This window comes from Eumetopias jubatus, unplaced genomic scaffold, assembly GCF_037043125.1.
Source record: "Eumetopias jubatus isolate StellerSeaLion01/CBP00866 unplaced genomic scaffold, mEumJub1_p1.0 scaffold_8, whole genome shotgun sequence".
Classification (NCBI taxonomy): Eukaryota; Metazoa; Chordata; class Mammalia; order Carnivora; family Otariidae; genus Eumetopias; species Eumetopias jubatus.
The window spans coordinates 110,754,722-110,760,894 of record NW_028274814.1 but is presented as its reverse complement, the minus strand read 5'-3'; positions in this window follow the sequence as shown (position 1 = coordinate 110,760,894).

The window sequence follows — 6,173 nt, the reverse complement described above, 5'->3', positions numbered from 1 at the left end:
TGTAGCTAAGATGGGTAGAGCCGCTCAAAAGGTACTAAATGAGTGTAGTGTGTTCATGTGGTACTGGGTACTGTGCACTGGGAAAGAAGAATTAGGTGGGAATTTAAAAAAGTATCAGAGGGGATATTAATAGTGTTGAACTTTTAAGAAGACAAGACTGAAGACAAACCATATATCTTAACGATAATTTGATTTCTGTTATCTGGAAGACCATACACAAAGCAGGGAGATACATTGTTGTAGAGTAGAGAGACTGCTAGGCTTTGAGTCAGGACCTAGAGGCTAATTTTGTTCTGGCATTAATGTATGTTTTCAGTTTAGACAATGTGCTTTAAAAAATTGAGTTTCAGTTTTGTCCTCTGTACAATGGCCTACTTTATGTAGGAGTTCTTTCAGGTCTGACTCTGTGATCCATAGGTTCTTTCTCTAGTTCCACTGAGGAAAAAAACAGAGAAACAGAATTTAGATTATAAAGTATAGGAAGTTAGAAATAAAGATACATTTTCTGGCGATGAGAGAGACTCAATATCGGGAAGTGCTTTTAAGAGAAGTTAAGATGCCACTGTTTCAATAGATAAGTGATAATGTGTGGCTTTCTACACTGCCCAGATCACTGCCTGAAAGCAGTAGGGGCAAATGATTTCCATGGGCTTCTTTCAGTCTTCTGAATCACTTCCTAGCTTGCCAGTTTTGAAGTGTCAAAGAGAAACAAAGGTAGATTTCGTTCAAGATGGCAAGACAGATTTTATTCAGACGATTGCAGTAGGGGAGAGACACTTCAGTATAAACAGCTCAAATCCACTGAAACAAAAGGTGGGAAGCTTTTTTAAATGCTAGGGGCTGCTTAAGGAAAAGTCCTGAGGGATGTTAGGGTAGGGGAGGTTGGTCAGTGTGATCAAGCCACTGTGTCTGCTAAGTGGCACTTACTGTAGGCACCTACCCTCCCACAGGGGCCCTAGCCTTCATGATTACATTTCAAAGGGATGACTCCTAAGTCCTTGAGAAGGACATTTCTGGGTTGTAGAAGATACATCTCTAAGGGATAGAGAGAGGATTTACAATAGTATACTTTCTACACTTGATCTTAGCCAAAGTAAATGCTCTGAGAGAAAGGAGATCAGGGTCTGAAGTCAGGTTTTGGCTAGAAAGTAAATTCTTTTGGCAACACTGAGCTTTCTCAGGCAGATATTTTAAGGGGCATGGGGTTGTTATCCTAGGGACATGACTTTGAGCTGAGAGAAGCTATGCTGGAGTTTGGTCAAGTGCCTTAGTATGTGAGAGAGGGAAGTAGATGCAGTCATCTGTGCCAAGAATCTGTGCAGCGAGAGGCTGCAATTCTCAGAAGACAAACAGGGTAAATATATTTTCTCTCCATGTTGTTCAGAAGCTCCTGCATCAGAACTACAACTGTCTTCTTATATCTTAGTTTCTGCTCTTGCAACTCACTTGGTTACCAAAATGATGGAAAATTAGGGAACTAACTGTGTTAGAACTGCTGAAACACACCTTGTCTAATGCATGTCCCCACTAGGTGGCACTGTAATCATAGAACTACCATTTTAAAAATCAATAATATCGATTTTATATATGAAAAATTCCACTTACTTTCTGTCTTAAAATTGTTTTCCCCTTACCACTCAAATGAAAAGCCTAGCTCTCAGAACACTTGAATTTTTTATATGTAGTTTTAGAAAATTGTCAAGTTCAGTTATTTTGTTGGGCATTCAGTAATTTATAAGGCCTTTTTATACATCATATAACAAGAAGCAAAATTCAATAAATACATGGGTAGTATGAAATATTAGTTTATGTTTAGTGGGTTCAGTTTGGTTGTTGTAAAGCAAATTGTACACTTTTTGGACTCTACAATGTGATGAGGTGATGTAAAAATTTTAAAGTGTTTCAAAAATGTAAGGGAGGTGTGAAGGGAAATGCTATTGCTGTGAAATAAGCCAGAAAAGTGGCCTTTTTACATCCCCGTTTCTACATCTTTATGTATTTGTTGCTTATAACTATGGGTATATTTAATGGAAATAAAGAGGTTTTAAAACACTTTCTGTAAAAACCTCTTTTAAAAATCTGACTTCCAAAGATGGGTAATTGTCCTCTCTCCTCTGCTCATTCTTTCAGGAGCCTGGTTTTCACTAATGAACAATGGATTACTTACATATGTATTTATTAGTCAATAGCAGGAAGATTTTAAAAAGTAGAATACAAAATGACATTTCCATTTCTAGAATGACCAATAAGACCAGAACCCAAAACTAAATTTACCTGTGGTTTAGCTTAGTTGAGCTAGGAAGAAAAAAATAAGATTAAACAGATAAAGTATGCATTATAAACATGATTCCTTTTTCAGGAATAAAACAAAAGATGTATAGCCAAATAGCAAAGAGCCCAATATTTAGGGTTGGTTTTCAACAGGAACAACAATCCAAATTAAGAAAAGAACAAAATAGGACATAAATGTCAAGCAATGTACATTTTCTTTTATAAAATCGATACCTGAAAAATATGACTTTTCTATACATTGATAAATTTCATAAGATTTTTTTAAATTGGAATATGAATGCATCCTGAGGAACATTATCTGATTTTAAAATGTAGATTTAAAAGGCAGATAACTTAGGAAAAAAATATTCTTTGTAAAAGGATTAATTTCACCCTCCTGGAGTAATTTACTTACCCCTCCCTCTTTGTTTTGTTAATATTTAAAATTTCTTATTAAAGTTTATAATCTCCCTGTGTGTTATATAGTAGATATCTGATAAATGTGTGAATAAATTGAAGAATAAATATTGTATGAAGAGACATTAGCTTACACAGCTATGAAAACAAATGATTAAAATTTATAATGTAGTTGAAAGAATAAAAAATTCTCTTCCAAGTAACCAGAATGGCCTTAATATTCCTTCTTAGCTTGACTGAACCTCAGACAGCTTTTTTCCTGATTGTAGGCACCTGACTTCCTTTTTCTTGGAGCATTCACTTTAAAAAAAACTTCTGTTGTCAATTCTTTCTCTGTCTCTTAGATATAAGTCTTCTCTCAGTCTTTAGCATTTTTTCAATCCAAGAGTGTCTTTCTTTCTCTTGGACCTGGGAACCATCCCTTTGAAATGTAATCATCAAGAAAGATAGTACGGCTACCACCCAGTCTCTGTGTAAGGGTAGAAGCCTAATTTAGGTAAGTGCCAATCAGCAACATGGATGGCCTGATCCCACTGACCACTTCCTTGCCAGAGTCCTTCCTCCAGTACTTTTCCATTAGCTCACCCCGGTGCTTAAAAACTCTCCTCCTCTTTTTGTTTCATGGAATTGAGTTCAATCCCTATTATAGTAGTCTTGAATTAAAACTTCCTTGCTGTTTAATTTGTCCTGTGCAATTTTCCTTGACACTAGTTTTATTTTTAAGAATCAAACAGATACTGGAACAATAAATGTACTGTACGAGGTCACAGTGGTGGTCATTTGGGCCAGTAGTATCAGGGATGTTTCTGTTTTTTATGACTATCATTCAAATGTTTAAGATCTGCTGCAACCATTTCTATAATTATTACTATTTTATTTTCTCTTAGAGATCAAAATTTTATAGTACATAACTTAATTACTCCAGTAAAAATGTTAACAGAGGTCTGGCGTGTGTGTGTTGGGGGTTGTGGTGTGCATTTGTGTGATGGGGTCGTGGATGTCATTCAGGGAGGGAAACCAGAATCAGAGGAGCATTTCATCAGAGTTCCATGTCACATCTTCGGGTATATCCATTCACAGTCAATATACTTGAAATTAAGGTGGGGTCCTATTAATAATAGAAATGCAGTTGATGATTGAGGATCCAGAATTAAGAATTCCACATACTTGATCACAGTTTTTGTAGTATTACTTCATTATTTTCTAAAAATATTTCTCTAAGGCTTTAAGGGATAAGTTTAATTCTGTGTTTCCAGTAGAAACACAGAATTTGTTAATGGTTTATACGTGATGATACAGACTTTGATCAAATACACCTCAGATTCTCCCCCAATGCAGCTCCACCATTCTATAAAGAAGATCAGATAACTATGTTCCTAGAGCAACTGACTATGAATTTTTTTTTTAAATTTTTTATTGTTATGTTAATCACCATATATTACATAATTTGTTTTGGTGTAGTGTTCCATGATTCATTGTTTGTTCATAACACCCAGTGCTCCATGCAGAATGTGCCCTCTTTAATACCCATCACCAGGCTAACCCATCCCCCTACCCTCCTCCCCTCTAGAAACCTCAGTTTGTTTTTCAGAGTCCATCATCTCTCCTGGTTCGTCTCCCCCTCTGACTTACTCCCCTTCATTCTTCCTCTCCTGCTATCTTCTTCTTTTTCTTTTTTTTTTTCTTAAAATATGTTGCGTTATTTGTTTCAGAAGTACAGATCTGTGATTCAACAGTCTTACACAATTCACAGCGCTCACCGTAGCACATACCCTCCCCAATGTCTATCACCCAGCCACCCCATCCCTCTCACACCCCACCACTCCAGCAACCCTCAGTTTGTTCCTGAGATTAAGAATTCCTCATATTAGTGAGGTCATATGATACATGTCTGTCTCTGATTGACTATGAATTTTAATCCTGGGAGGGAAGGAAGCTTCTCTTCCATTGCCCTGAACTCACTAGTTAAGATTGTAATATAGTTTTGTATTTTTTTTTTTTTTTTGACCTGATTTTGAAGTCCTGGCTAGAGGTTGATCCTTTCTCCTTAATTGAGTCCATACCCCAACCACTTCTCTTACTGGGTTTTCATATTCCAGGTCCACTATATTCCCACCCTAATTTCCCTAGAGCCAGGTACTGATAACTGGGGTGCTCTTGTCCTGGGAAACTGAAATTATGCAAATTAGCCAATCTACTGGGAGCCCTAGAAACCTAGTTAACTAGGAGCCACACATACACTGCCTCCTACTACTTCAGCTTGCTGTTACCCTATTCTGGGATGCAACCCTCTGTGTAGCCCTGACTGACAGGTTTTTCTTTTTTCTTTTTCTTAAAGATTTTATTTATTTATTTGTCAGAGAGAGAGAGCGCGCACACAAGCAGGAGGAGTGGCAGGCAGCGCTCCCTGCTGAGCCAGGAGCCCAATGCGGGACTCAATCCCAGGAACCTGGGATCATGACCTGAGCCGAAGGCAGCTGCTTAACCAACTGAGCCACCCAGGCGTCCCCTGACAGGCTCTCCTACTTTGGAGCTGTAAGTAATAGTTCTGTGTTTCATCTATTCAAGTATCAATGTATTGTGTCCTGCTGTGAAAGAATCTTTAAATCTTATAAAAACGAAGGCAAAGTCAGTAAATTCCGTGCTCTCTGCTGTTGCTTCCAGACCATTGATTTGACACCAGAACTGACCCATCCTTCTTTCTTTATGACCCATGCCATCTTAGCATGACACTTTTCTCTTTTATTATAATTGTCTACCAGCATCTATGATTTTTTTTTATCTCAGTAAATTAAACGTATCTTACTTCCATAAGATATTCCAAGTTTCCATATTATTCTTTTTTTTTTTAAGATTTTATTTATTTATTTGACAGAGAGAGACAGTGAGAGGAGGAACACAAGCAGGGGGAGTGGGAGAGGGAGAAGCAGGCTTCCCGCTGAGCAGGGAGCCTGATGTGGGACTCGATCCCAGGACCCTGGGATCATGACCCGAGCCGAAGGCAGACGCCTAACCACTGAGCCACCCAGGCGCCCCAATGTTTCCATATTATTCTAATGTTAGACATTATTTCAGTAATTAAGGATCAATATTAAGTCTGTGATACCTTGTTCTTAGCGTTCCTCAAACTTTGCCACCACATTCAGTTTCAAAACTCAGCCACTCTCCTTACCATCCTTTCATTTGATAGGTTTGCTGGATATCTACACTTTTAAGATCCTGAACTGCAGAAATTCCTCTCTATTTTCAACCCTATGTTTGTTCAATTAAATTCAGTCAACACTGCTCTCTACAATATGTACATTTTTAAAAAACCGAGGAGGGTGCAAAGAGATGCAAGAAGCTGTCCTTGTTTTTAAATACCTTATAATCTGAAAGAAGAGATAAGTACATTAATTACATGACCAGGCAGAATTTACACAAGCCATGTTGAGGTAAAAACCAAGAACTGAAGAGATTAAGTGTCGCTATTAGAGAAAGTATAG